Raw genomic sequence first — 13,950 nt, 5'->3', positions numbered from 1 at the left:
CAATATCGAAAATAAGATAGAAAGATTTCTAAACTTTCAAATCACAGTACAGAATTTTATATTTTATAAATAAGTATCTTGTATAATACTCTTTCCCTAGAACCACTGTTTGTATTCGACTTCCATAGAAATTGAATATTAATTCAATTCCAAACTGAACCCTAGTCTCACACTAGAAGCTCGAAGCGGCCGACCGGCAAATCAGTTGCCGGCGGAGCCAGCCGGTCCGGAGGCTCGACCGGAACCTGATGCAGAGGCGGGCGGACCGGCAGATCGGTTGCTGGCTGCCTGAAACTGGTGCGTGGACGGTCAGATGGGCAACTCGACCGTCAGCAGCACCACGGGGAGCTAGAGTTTCGAGCTCCATAGTGAAAGCGTCATGGCTGGTAGATTTGGACCAGTGGTTTGACTCGCCATTGTAGGCTAAAACTTTTAAAGGTGAGAACCGAACACAAGATCAAAGAGAGCTAGAGGTATATAAGTGAGAGAGTATGATTAGGAGCAGAAGATGGAGTAGAGGTTAAACAGAAAACCAACAATTCCATTCGCTTTGATTTTATTAACCAAACCAAACCATCTTTTCCATTTTCAAAATTTGGTCAATGCTGGTAGTCAGAGCAGCAAGGCGCACTACGTTAAGTAGTCGAAGGCGCAAAAATTTACGCAGTAATAGAAAAATATATCATAGGCACAGAAAATCAATCCTATTCTCCAAATATAATAAAACCTAGGCTAGTTGCATATATCCTTTGTAAACTTCGTTAATTGCATAGTTATCCAACCAAAGACCAAAATTGCATATATCCCCGCCATTCCTGAAAACAATATCAAATATACCCGATTTGATTTATTTTATATAAAATATATTATATAATGACTATTTTACTTATTTTTACCGTTATCTTTACTAAAACTTTAAAATTTCCCAAATTTTCGTACTTTAACCCATTTTTATATAGTTTTATTTTTGTAGTCAAAGTAGGTAACATTCATCATATCCACATCTTCCGGTATAGGATGAATGTTACCTATTTTGTGTAACCTGGACCGAAAATCCACAAAACCTCCGAGACTAACTGCTTTATCACGTAGGCTTATAGCCAAGGTAGCATTTTTTCGAGGAATAGCACCCTGGGACACCACGAGATGTCCCCCGTTCACCGCCATCCGGGTAATCAAGTAGTATACCAAAAACATTAACGCAGGTACCATGAGTCAAAACCAACACCAAGGGATCTGTATGCTAGCCACGGCAGCCGGAACGGAAGCTTCACCCGTACCTGGTGTAGAGGCCGACGGACCAAAAGCTCGACCGGCACCTGGTGCAGAGGCGGCCGGACAGGAAGATCGGTTGCCGGCGGAGCCTGCCGGACCGGAAGCTCGACCGGTACCTGGTGGAGAGGTCGACAGACCAGAAGCTCGACCGGCAACTAGTGAAGACGCGGCCGGAACGGCAGATCGGTTGCCGTCGGAGCCAGCCGGACCAGTAGCTAGGCCGGTACCTGGTGGAGAGGCCGACGGACCAGAAGCTCGACCGGCACCTGGTGCAGAGGCGGTAAGGCCGGCAGATCGGTTGCCGACGGAGCCAGCCGGTCTAGAAGCTCGACCGGCACCTGAAGCAGAGGCGGCCGGACCGGCAATGCGGGTGGAAGAGGCGGCCGGACCGGCAGATTGTTTACCGGCGGAGGCAGCCGGACCGGAAACTGGTGCGTGGACGGTTAGATGGGCAACTCGACCAGCAGCAACACCACGGGGAGCTAGAGTTTCGAGCTCCATAGTGATAGCGTCATGGCTGGTAGATTTGGACCCAGTGGTTTGACTCGCCATTGTAGGCTAAAAGTTTTAAAGCTAAGAACCGAACACAAGATCAAAGAGAGCTAGAGGTATATAAGTGAGAGAGTATGATTAAGAGTAGAAGATGGAGTAGAGGTTAAATAGAAAACCTACAATTCCGTTCGCTTTGATTTCATTAACCAAACCAAACAATCTTTGATTTTATTTTATATAAAATATATTATATAATGATTATTTTACTTATTTTTTCCATTATTTTTACTAAAACTTTAAAATTTCCTAAATTTTCGTACTTTAACTCATTTTTATGTAGTTTTATTTTTTAGTCAAAGTAGGTAACATTCATCCTATCCACATCATCCGGTATAGGATGAATGTTACCTATTTTGTGCAACCTAGAACGAAAATCCACAAAACCTCCGAGACTAACTATTTTATCACGCAGGCTTGTAGCTAAGGTAACATTTTTTCGAGGAATAGCACCCTGGGACACCACACCCGTTCACCGCCATCCGGGTGATCTAGTAGTATACCAAAAACATTAACGCAGGTACCATGAGACAAAACCAACACCAAGGGATCTGTATGTTGGCCACGCCAGCCGGAACGGAAGCTTCACCCGTGCTTGGTGCATAGGCCGACGGACCAGAAGCTCGACCGGCACCTGGTGCAGAGGCGGCCGGACCGGCATATCGGTTGCCGGCGAAGCCTACTGTACCGTAAGCTCGACCGTAAGCTCGACCGGTACCTAGTGGAGAGGCCGACGGACCAGAAGCTCGACCGGCACCTGCTGCAGAGGTCGACGGACCAGAAGCTCGACCGGCAACTGGTGCAGACGCTGCCGGTCCGGCAGATCGGTTGCCGTCGGACCGGTAGGTCGACCGGTACAGGTGGAGAGGTCGAAGGGCCAGAAGCTCGACCCCTGGTGCAGAGGCGGCCGGACCGGCGGAGCCAGCTGGTCTGGAAGCTTGACCGGCACCTGATGAGAGGTGACCGGACCGGCAATGCGGCTGGAAGAGGCGGCCAGACCGGCAGATCGGTTGCCGGCGTAGGCAGCCCGACCGGAAACTGGTGCGTGGACGGTTAGATGGGCAACTCGACCGGCAGCAGCACCACGAGGAGCTAGAGTTTCGAGCTCGATAGTGATAGCGTCATGGCTGGTAGATTTGGACCCAGTTGTTTGACTCGCCATTGTAGGCTAAAACTTTTAAAGCTGAGAACCGAACACAAGATCAAAGAGAGCTAGATGGATATAAGTGAGAGAGTATGATTAAGAGTAGAAGATGTAGTAGAGGTTAAATAGAAAACCTACAATTCCGTTCGCTTTGATTTTATTAACCAAACCAAACTATCTTTTTTCCATTTTCAAAATTTTGTCAATGCTGGTAGTTAAAGTAGCAAGGCGCACTACGTTAAGTAGCCGAAGGTGCAAAAATTTATGCAGTAATAAAAAAATATACCATAGGCACATAAAATCAATCCTACTCTCCAAATATAATAAAACCTAGGGTAGTTGCATATATCCTTTGTAAACTTCGTTAATTGCATAGTTATCCAACCAAAGGCCAAAATTGCATATATCCCCGCCCTTCCTGAAAACAATATCAAATTTACCCGTTTTGATTTATTTTATATAAAATATATTATATAATGACTATTTTACTTATTTTTACCGTTATTTTTACTAAAACTTTAAAATTTCCCAAATTTTCGTACTTTAACCCATTTTTATGTAGTTTTATTTTTTAGTCAAAGTAGGTAACATTCATCCTATCCACATCATCCGGTATAGGATGAATGTTACCTATTTTGTGCAACCTGGACCGAAAATCCACAAAACCTCCGAGACTGACTGTTTTATCACGCAGGCTTGTAGCTAAGGTAACATATTTTCGAGGAATAGCACCCTGGGACACCACACCTGTTCACCGCCATCCGGGTGATCTAGTAGTATACCAAAAACATTAACGCAGGTACCATGAGCCAAAACCAACACCAAGGGATCTTTATGTTGGCCACGCCAGCCGGAACAGAAGCTTCACCCGTGCTTGGTGCAGAGGCCGACGGACCAGAAGCTTGATCGGCACCTGTTGCAGAGGCGGCCAGACCGACATATCGGTTGCCGGCGGAGCCTATCGGACCGTAATCTCGACCGGTACCTAGTGGAGAGGCCGACGGACCAGAAGCTCGACCGGCACCTGGTGTAGAGGTCGATGGACCAGAAGCTCGACCGGCAACTGGTGCAGACGCGGCCGGACCGGCAGATCGGTTGCCGTCGGACCGGTACAGGTGGAGAGGCCGACGGGCCAGATGCTTGACCGGCACCTGGTGCAGAGGCGGCCGGACCGGCAGATCGGTTGCCGACGGAGCCAGCCGGTCTGGAAGCTTGACCGGCACCTGATGCAGAGGCGGCCGAACCGGCAATGCGGCTGGAAGAGGCGGCCGGACCGGCAGATCGGTTGCCGGCGGAGGCAGCCGGACCGGAAACTGGTGCGTGGACGGTTAGATGGGCAACTCGACCGGCAGCAGCACCACGGGGAGCTAGAGTTTCGAGCTCGATAAGGATAGCGTCATGGCTGGTAGATTTGGACCCAGTGGTTTGACTCGCCATTGTAGGCTAAAACTTTTAAAGCTGAGAACCGAACACAAGATCAAAGAGTGCTAGATGGATATAAGTGAGAGAGTATGATTAAGAGTAGAAGATGTAGTAGAGGTTAAATAGAAAACCTACAATTCTGTTCGCTTTGATTTTATTAACCAAACCAAACTATCTTTTCCCTTTTCAAAATTTTGTCAATGCTGGTAGTTAAAGTAGCAAGGCGCACTATGTTAAGTAGCCGAAGGTGCAAAAATTTATGCAGTAATAGAAAAATATACCATAGGCACATAAAATCAATCATACTCTCCAAATATAATAAAACCTAGGGTAGTTGCATATATCCTTTGTAAACTTCGTTAATTGCATAGTTATCCAACCAAAGGCCAAAATTGCATATATCCCCGCCCTTCCTGAAAACAATATCAAATTTACCCGTTTTGATTTATTTTATATGAAATATATTATATAATGACTATTTTACTTATTTTTACCGTTATTTTTACTAAAACTTTAAAATTTCCCAAATTTTCGTACTTTAACCCATTTTTATGTAGTTTTATTTTTTAGTCAAAGTAAGTAACATTCATCCTATCCACATCATCCGGTATAGGATGAATGTTACCTATTTTGTGCAACCTGGACCGAAAATCCACAAAACCTCCGAGACTGACTGTTTTATCACGCAGGCTTGTAGCTAAGGTAACATATTTTCGAGGAATAGCACCCTGGGACACCACACCCGTTCACCGCCATCCGGGTGATCTAGTAGTATACCAAAAACATTAACGCATGTACCATGAGCCAAAACCAACACCAAGGGATCTGTATGTTGGCCACGCCAGCCGGAACAGAAGCTTCACCCGTGCTTGGTGCAGAGGCCGACGGACCAGAAGCTTGATCGGCACCTGTTGCAGAGGCGGCCAGACCGACATATCGGTTGCCGCGGAGCCTACCGGACCGTAAGCTCGACCGGTACCTAGTGGAGAGGCCGACGGACCAGAAGCTCGACCGGCACCTGGTGCAGAGGTCGACGGACCAGAAGCTCGATCGGCAACTGGTGCAGACGCGGCCGAACCGGCAGATCGGTTGCCGTCGGACCGGTAGGTCGACCGGTACAGGTGGAGAGGCCGACGGGCCAGAAGCTTGACCGGCACCTCGTGCAGAGGCGGCCGGACCGGCAGATCGGTTGCCGGCGGAGCCAGCCGGTCTGGAAGCTTGACCGGCACCTGATGCAGAGGCGGCCGAACCGGCAATGCGGCTGGAAGAGGCGGCCGGACCGGCAGATCGGTTGCCGGCGGAGGCAGCCCGACCGGAAACTGGTGCGTGGACGGTTAGATGGGCAACTCGACCGACAGCAGCACCACGGGGAGCTAGAGTTTCGAGCTCGATAGTTTTAGCGTCATGGCTGGTAGATTTGGACCCAGTGGTTTGACTCGCCATTGTAGGCTAAAACTTTTAAAGTTGAGAACCGAACACAAGATTAAAGAGAGCTAGATGGATATAAGTGAGAGAGTATGATTAAGAGTAGAAGATGTAGTAGAGGTTAAATAGAAAACCTACTGTAATATTTTTCATATGTTATAAATATATATTATTATGGTTATCAATACCTAATATAGATTTGGCTTATTCTCCAAGTTATCTTTTCCTATATATACATATCATTGTATCTTATTGTAAGACACACCATATAATTAATGAAATCTCCATCTTTCTCCCTACATCTCTTTCTCACATGTTTGGCTATTAGGCTTGTTTTATAACACGTTATCAGCACGAGTCTCTCAACTCGTAACGTTAATCCCATACCGCAAAACACTATCTCCGCTCTCAATATTATAGATGGGTCATTCTAGAGAAATCTGCATATCAGGTAATCTTTGACTTCATATATATGTTATTCCATCGAAAACTTATGTATGGGTACTTTTATTTAGTCAGCTTCTTTTACTTGTTTTACTTAGCAAGCAATATTTTCTTGGGTACTTCTTACTAGCCCACAAATTTTAACCAAACATAATTGATCACAACTGATCTAAGTTTAGTTTTCAACGTGTTAAGCCATGTAGCTTTCGTTTAAAAATAAACATTATTATTTATATCCTCATATAAGCTACCAATTTATTTGAATCAGCTATATTTAAATTTACATGTGGAAGTGAAAAATATATAATTGCTTTCGATGTGTTCTCTAGATTTATTATTAGTTATAACTTGTATGTTCTTATATTAGTTTAACATACTAATATAAAATAGTAGATTAATATGTTATTTGATTGAATTTAATAGTATGAGCATAAGCTCGACCGGCACCTGGTGCAGACGCGGCCGGACCGGTAGATCGGTTGCCCTCGGAGCCAGCCGGACCGGTAGCTCGAAAGGTACCTGGCGGAGAGGCCGACAGACCAGAAGCTCGACCGGCACCTGGTGCAGAGGCGGCCGGACTGGCAGATCGGTTACCGGCGGTGCCAGCCGGACCGGAAGCTTGACCGGTACCTAATGCAGAGGCGGCCGGACCGAAAATGCGGCTAGAAGAGGTGGACGAACCGGCAGATCGGTTGCCGGAGGAGGCTGCCAGACCGGAACGGAAACTGGTGCGTGGACTCGACTGGCAGCAGCACCGCGGGGAGCTAGATTTCCGAGCTCGATAGTGATAGCGTCATGGCTGCTAGATTTGGACCCGGTGGTTTGACTCGCCATTACTTTTACTGAGAACCGAACACAAGATCAAAGAGAAAGAGAGTATGATCTTGTGAGAGAAGAAGATGGAGTAGAGGTAATAGAAAACCTACTGTTTTCATATTATATTTATATCTCGGTCCCAGGGTTGAAGCATGATGCGAGTTTGGCTTTCGAGTGGTAGGGTGAAGAACAATGTAAGCTGGAAGAAGGAATTTCCATGTAGGTACCTTGTTTGTTTTTATTTTAATGTTATTGGCCCGAATTGTTGCAACTATCAGTATGCTTTAATATCTTACCATGAATGGTTATTTGATAATGTATTTTATTGAATAATATGTAGATATGCAGATGAACCTAACATCATGAAGTATATCAAGATTGCCGCCACATTGCTTGATAAAACTGTTCGTGATGCCGCCTTGAGGTGTAGGTGGATGATGGTAAGCTTGTTACTCATTTTTCTTGATATCTTTCGTGCACTCTTATTAGCTATTAATATCATGTTTAAGATATATAGCAGAGCAAAAGAAGGAAGCAAGACGTACTTGGGGCAGAGGCCGACGGACCGGTAGCTCGACCGGTACTGTAACGATTCCGACGAAACCCGGTATACCTTAACCGGTAGACAATAGTTACGTCATATTTAATGCCGGGTACATAAATTACCATAGTAATTATACGAGAACACATGATTCACTGTATTGATTGTACGTGAATATATAATTCATCGCATTGAATATGCGATTAATCGATCGATAGTTATTGAAACCCGAACGAATCGAGGGTTCAATTATAGACGAGATATATGATATTTAGTGATTTTACGGAGCATTAATGCTTCGGGATAAGTAAAGTACGTCACAGAAAAAGAATTTCGATTTAATGGTACGACGGTACGTTAAACGAAAACTTTAATACCAAACCGAGCAAGAGACGATCGATCAAGCCGAAAAAGGATGCGCAATTATTAATAACATGGTGTTTTAAGTTAATGGAAGTCATGGTTTAAGTTTTTTAAAGTGGTTTTATATAAATTTCATTTTTAAGCCGTAAACGACCGTTTTAGCCTCGTTTTAAGCCGAATTGAACATTTAATCGAAAAACGAACTGAACCAAATTATCCAAAACATTATCCGGATTACAGAAATCCAATTGTGTGGCTAGGATTGGAGAGGTGGGCCCCACCCCACCCCCCTAAGAGTTCCGATCGGATGGGGATACATCCCCTAGCCCTTCATTTTCTTTTTCTCATCAAACACTCCAACATTCTTCATCTCCTCTCAACTTCAGGATCCAAAACCGAGATTTTGTAGCAAGAAAACAAGGTAAAGAATCGAGTTAATCACGTTTCCATCTTCGTTTCTTGAGTTTATTTGCAAGAAAATGAGGTTTCAAAGATGAAAACCGATTCTTGCATGATCAAGTGATATATACGGGTTATACAAGGGATCTTGGTCCAAGAAAGGAGTTAAACGGACCAAAAACGAATTTTTACGGTTTAAACTTTAGTTTTGAAACAATAACCGAAACTATAGTGTAAGAGGCTTGATCGTAAGTGTAACTTGCTTGGTATTGTGGTATGTTGGTTGTAGGTTCTGTATTTAGTGGTAGATAAGGCGGAAAAACGAGTTTGTAGCTTGTAGTGGCGGAGATCGAAAGGTATATTCGGTTTATGTTCGGTTTTGGAGTTTTTGGACAGATTGTGGTAGGTTTAGAGTTAGGTCATGAAATTTTACAGGGATGATTTACACATGAAAATATGAGTTCTGTGAATTTTTGGTAATTTTTGGATAAAGGATGAATATTTGGTGAATTTAATGCTCGGTTTTGGCCAAAAATGGTGAAAAATAGTTAAATATCATGAAAAATTCTGGAAAATTGCAGATAAGCTTATTATAACATGTAAAAGTCATACACAAAATTTTAGGTCAGTTGGAGAAGTCTAAGTAGGCTTTCCGGTTAAACGAGTTCTAGGGTTTTCTAGCTCGGTTTTAGTGAAAATGGCATGTAAAAGAAGATTCTGGTTCTGGAAAAATTACAGGGGACTATGTGTATAGAAGGGGACATCCAGGAAAAATTTGGGATTTTTCTAAGATCGTTTAGTATTTACGACATATTTAGTGTTTAAATGGTGTTTAAAAATAGATAAATAAATTTTAAATATAAAAATTAATTCTGGAAATATTTTTATAAAATTCCCCACTGTCAAAAAGTGATTTGTACAAAATTTCAAGATCCGGGATTAAACGGATAATTATTTGTGTAAAAACAAACTTTTAAAGCTTAAAACGCGTAAACCGGTAAAGTTCGCCTAAGCGAGCTGACTGGTGTATAAAAACCCTAAAAATGAACTATTTTCATATAATTGAGTTAAACAAGTAAAAATGAATCATCCGAAAATAATTCGGATGATTTATGTGATTTTACCCGATTTAACAGTTTCCGGTGCGCTAAAGACGGAAACGGGTCCCGCGGCCAAACGGGGCGTCTAAACCGAGCTCTAATTTCACAACTTTATTTAAACTATCAGTCAACCACTATTTTCGGGTCGTGTGTGACCAAACTCATTTTTGAAACGTAAAAACGGATAACCGTGCTAGGCACGCAAAACGGGGAAAACAAACTAATAGTAAATTTGACTAAACGATATCACAATTAGAGTCCGTAGAAGTGTTTCTGGGTTAACATTGCCCCCGGAATGGGTACAGTACTGGGTTAACAGTGTCCCCAGATGTCCCTAGAAGTGTTTCTGGGTTAACATTGCCCCCGGAATGGGTACAGTACTGGGTTAACAGTGTCCCCAGATGTCCCTAGAAGTGTTTCTGGGTTAACATTGCCCCCGGAATGGGTACAGTATTGGGTTAACAGTGTCCCCAGATGTACCGGTTGATACGGTTAAAGATTATATAAACTATAATTGTATAATAACGATCGTAGGGATCATATTACAGATTGGACGTGTTAACTAATAATGACTGTTGTACCTGCTTACATGTCCTAAGGTGAGTTTCACGAGCCCCTTTTTCTGAATTGTTTTTAAATATTTTCCCGAGGCGGAAGCATGTTACTCCTGAAATGTTTAAGTACATACTGAACGCATGGATTTGCGTGGATTTATATATATTTTATTGTACGGGAATCGTACGGAAATGTACTAAGATGGTAATTGTCTGAGTTGCTAACATTCTAAGGCCCCGGAACACGAGTGATTAACTGAAAGCCGGTAGAGTGTGGATAATACTATTGGTCTGACAAACCCAACTGGTCCGGCATGGATTTGCTGATGTTTCCCAGCCAGTTGCACATGTCTATTTTGTTGTTATATATTTTTGCTATGTAATGTTAGACATAGCGGTTTGGGGCAGGACCGTGGGCGGGGGATATGCCACGGGGGTTGTGTGTGATAGTCAGAGGTTTCACTTGTGGGCTCAGCATAATTACATCGATAATATTATATTTTGATAATGATTTATCATGGTTTACCCGAATTGTGAATATCACCAACTATTCGTAGTTGACCCGTTTTCTCACATGCTTTTCAGGTACAATTAAGATGAAGTGATTGCTTACGTGCTAAGTGCTTGATGTGTGTAAGATTTGCGTGCGGGATGTTAGGATACATTATAATAAATAGAATTATGTATCGTATTGTATGATGTGTGTATCACCTAGACGGTAATGAAATATGAGATAATGTAATTTGAAGTATATTAATGTATTCAATTTTCTTTATAAACAATGTGGTTGATATCAGAGGTGTCTGTTGCATCCCGTTTACGTTTCCGCTGCGGTTACGGGGTGTTACAGGTACCTGGTGGAGAGGCCGACGGACCGGAAGCTTGACCGGCACCTAGTGCAGACGCGGCCGGACCGGCATATCGGTTGCCGTCGGAGCCAGCTGGACCGGTAGCTCGACCGGTACCTGGTGGAGATGCCGACGGACCAGAAGCTCGACCGGCACCTGGTGCAGAGGCATCCGGACTGGCAGATCGGTTACCGGTGGAGCCAGCCGGACCGGAAGCTCGACCCGTACCTGATGCAGAGGCGGCCGGACCGGCAATGCGGCTTGAAGAGGCAGACGGACCGGCAAATCAATTGCCGGAGGAGGCTGCCGGACCGGAAACTGGTGCATGGATTCAACCGGCTGCAGCACCACGGGTAGCTAGAGTTCCGAGCTTGATAGTGATAGCGTCATCGCTGCTAGATTTGGACCCGGTGGTTTGACTCATCGTTACTTTTATTGATAACTGAACACAAGATCAAAGAGAAAGAGAGTATGATCTTGTGAGAGAAGAAGATGGAGTAGAGGTAATAGAAAACCTACTGTTTTCATATTATATTTATATCTCGTCACCTGTTTTCCCATTGGCCAAAACTTTGTATTATATTCCACCAAAAGTACACCCATCATATGTGCTCAACCCACCAAAACATTATGTGTTGTTGTTTTCGTGTGAAGAATCTAGGCCTTTAACTTTTGGGTTAACTTTCGTTTCCAGATTCTCTCAATTTGGAGACTCAACGCCACTTTTTTATATAAAGATTCATCTATATATATACATACACTTTTATTTTTCACATTGTGATCCAAGACTACTAGAGTTTTCTAATACTATTTCCTAATTATGGATTCGGGTTTTCGCCGTGATCAAACGTTGAGCTTCGATCCAAAATGACACGCCATATTGTTCCAATCAAGTGGTGAGATGATCATTAATAATATATTGTCTGGGAATTCTGGTATGGTAAATAGTGGGTTGCCAAGGTATGGCAAATTCGGGTGTTTCAAATTCGGTCCCAGGGTTGAAGCATGATGCGAGTTTAGCTGTCGAGTGGTCGGGTGAAGAACAGTGTAAGCTGGAAGAAGGAATTTCCATGTAGGTACCTTGTTTGTTTTTATTTTAATGTTATTGACCCGAATTGTTGCAACTATCAATATGCTTTAATATCTTACCATGAATGGTTATTTGATAATGCATTTTATTGAATAATATGTAGATATGCAGATGAACCTAACATCATGAAGTATATCAAGATTGCTGCTACATTGCCTGATAAAACTGTTCGTGATGTCGCCTTGAGGTGTAGGTGGATGATGGTAAGCTTGTTACTCATTTTTCTTGATATCTTTCTTGCACTTTTATTGGCTATTAATATCATGTTTAAGATATATGGCAGAGCAAAAGAAGGAAGCAAGACGAGCTCAAGTCCAGGAGGATGTTAAAAGATAAGAAGGTACGTGTCACGTATGCCTGCACGGCTACATTGTTATATGATTGTTCAAAAGGGTATTTTCGTCTTTCTTGAGCAAACAAAATTGGGTAACTAATATGTTTTCAATTTGCTTCACAACTTTCATAACTAGCCTTTAAAATCGGATAAACTAGTGGAAATATCACCAAAGCCGGTTATATCATCGAATTTAACCAAGAATGTGGCTCGGTTTTCTGTTACCACAAATAATCGGATCCAGAGTCGTGGTATACCTTTAGAAGGTTAGTTACTATGAATGTGTCCTGTTACATTACATCTGATTATCTGGTTCTGATTAATGAATATTAGTATGTTACATAATCAGTTTCTAAATAGTAAATATACATCTAAACACTCCTAGTTGAGTTTTGAGACTTCTATTAACACACTGATTTTTTTTAATTGATTCATGCAGCATTAAGCGCCTCCATGAGTCGTCTTTTGGAACAAAACAGGAAAGTTCTCGGTCAGATCTCGGCTAATATTTCTGCCCTAAAAGTAAGTGTTTTGAATTCATTTGTTTGATTAACGTATTCTTGGAAGTTAACATATTGTTATGCAACATGTACCAACAGCTGCAGGATAATGTCAACCTTTTTGGTCACACAAAGAACAATATAACCGCTATCTTAAATGAGTAAGTTGGACATTCATCAAACTTGTACATAGTTTCATCCAAAATAGAGTCCATTTGGTTCAGTTTTTTGAAGTCAGAAGACAAGTTTAAAAGTCAAAGATAGACCATTTGGCTGTTTATTTTAACTCAGTTTGTGTAAATTATCACAGCATGACATACATTCCAGGACCGCCACTGCCTATATCTTTAAACACAGATCTTGTTAATACCATTCTTCCCACTACAAGCCAGGTAAGTAATGTCCAAAAATATCGTCATTTTCGGGCCCGTATAGACATGTGAGGATGGTGTATGAGGATCACATTCCATTTGTAAATGTGAGAGTCTTAGTTATTGATGGCAACATGGTGGAATCATGATTCCATCTGGTGATGATATTTTTCATCGTTAACAAGTGGGGAGAGATTTTTATATGTTCTTAAACTCATGACTCTTACCAATTATTTTTTTCTCTATATATATAATTATGGGAGGAGTTTGTCTTTTAAACTTATTCATCTTGCTTTACCTGTTGTATTTTTCTAGTATTCTTTGAGTTGTTTGTTGTAATATGTTTTGTTTAATTTATTTTTTTACTTTTGCCCCCTGCATTTTTCATAGTTTAGAAATGTGTTACAAATTAAATTTTTGTTTTAATCCCAACTTTTTACACTTTTAAGTTTATACTTTTCATCCTTAACAATGTGTGTGTTTCAACTTCTTTGTGTATATTTTTTTACCGCTGCAACAACCACGAGTACTACAAGTAGTCAAATATAATTGCGAGAATCAAAGTTTGTAATAACATTATTATTATTATTATTATCATCAGAATGGAAAGTAATACCTCGTATGGACGGACACCACCCACAAGGGCCAAAAGACCAGACCCCACTAAATTGTGAAAAAACAGAATCTAGAAACTAGATAAGAATTAAAGTGAATAAAAAGAGTTTATGACATGGACATAAGGGGTTGACATGTGATAAGATGAGTTTTGGCTCTC

General features: G+C 42.2%; 2 long non-coding RNA genes across 3 annotated transcripts; both read left to right on the top strand.

Annotated features, from left to right (window-relative positions):
* The first annotated feature begins 11,859 nt into the window (after positions 1-11,859).
* On the top strand, positions 11,860-12,312 carry LOC143541644 (uncharacterized). Its single transcript, XR_013136784.1, has 3 exons — positions 11,860-11,952; positions 12,074-12,173; positions 12,254-12,312. It is a non-coding gene; the product is annotated as an uncharacterized LOC143541644 (long non-coding RNA).
* Positions 12,313-12,363: 51 nt separating this feature from the next.
* On the top strand, positions 12,364-13,198 carry LOC143541643 (uncharacterized). Of its 2 annotated transcripts, XR_013136783.1 has the most exons (4): positions 12,364-12,570; positions 12,744-12,826; positions 12,904-12,965; positions 13,115-13,198. It is a non-coding gene; the product is annotated as an uncharacterized LOC143541643 (long non-coding RNA). The 2 variants fall into 2 exon arrangements; XR_013136782.1 differs by lacking the exon at positions 12,364-12,570 and having other exon boundaries at positions 12,726-12,826.
* Positions 13,199-13,950: the final 752 nt, after the last annotated feature.

Source organism: Bidens hawaiensis, unplaced genomic scaffold (assembly GCF_021521415.1).
Source record: "Bidens hawaiensis isolate Kalapana, Puna unplaced genomic scaffold, B.hawaiensis_p1.1 tig00012634_1, whole genome shotgun sequence".
In the NCBI taxonomy this organism is placed as follows: Eukaryota; Viridiplantae; Streptophyta; class Magnoliopsida; order Asterales; family Asteraceae; genus Bidens; species Bidens hawaiensis.
The sequence above is the reverse complement of the archived record's forward strand: the minus strand, read 5'-3'. Positions and strand labels throughout refer to the sequence as shown.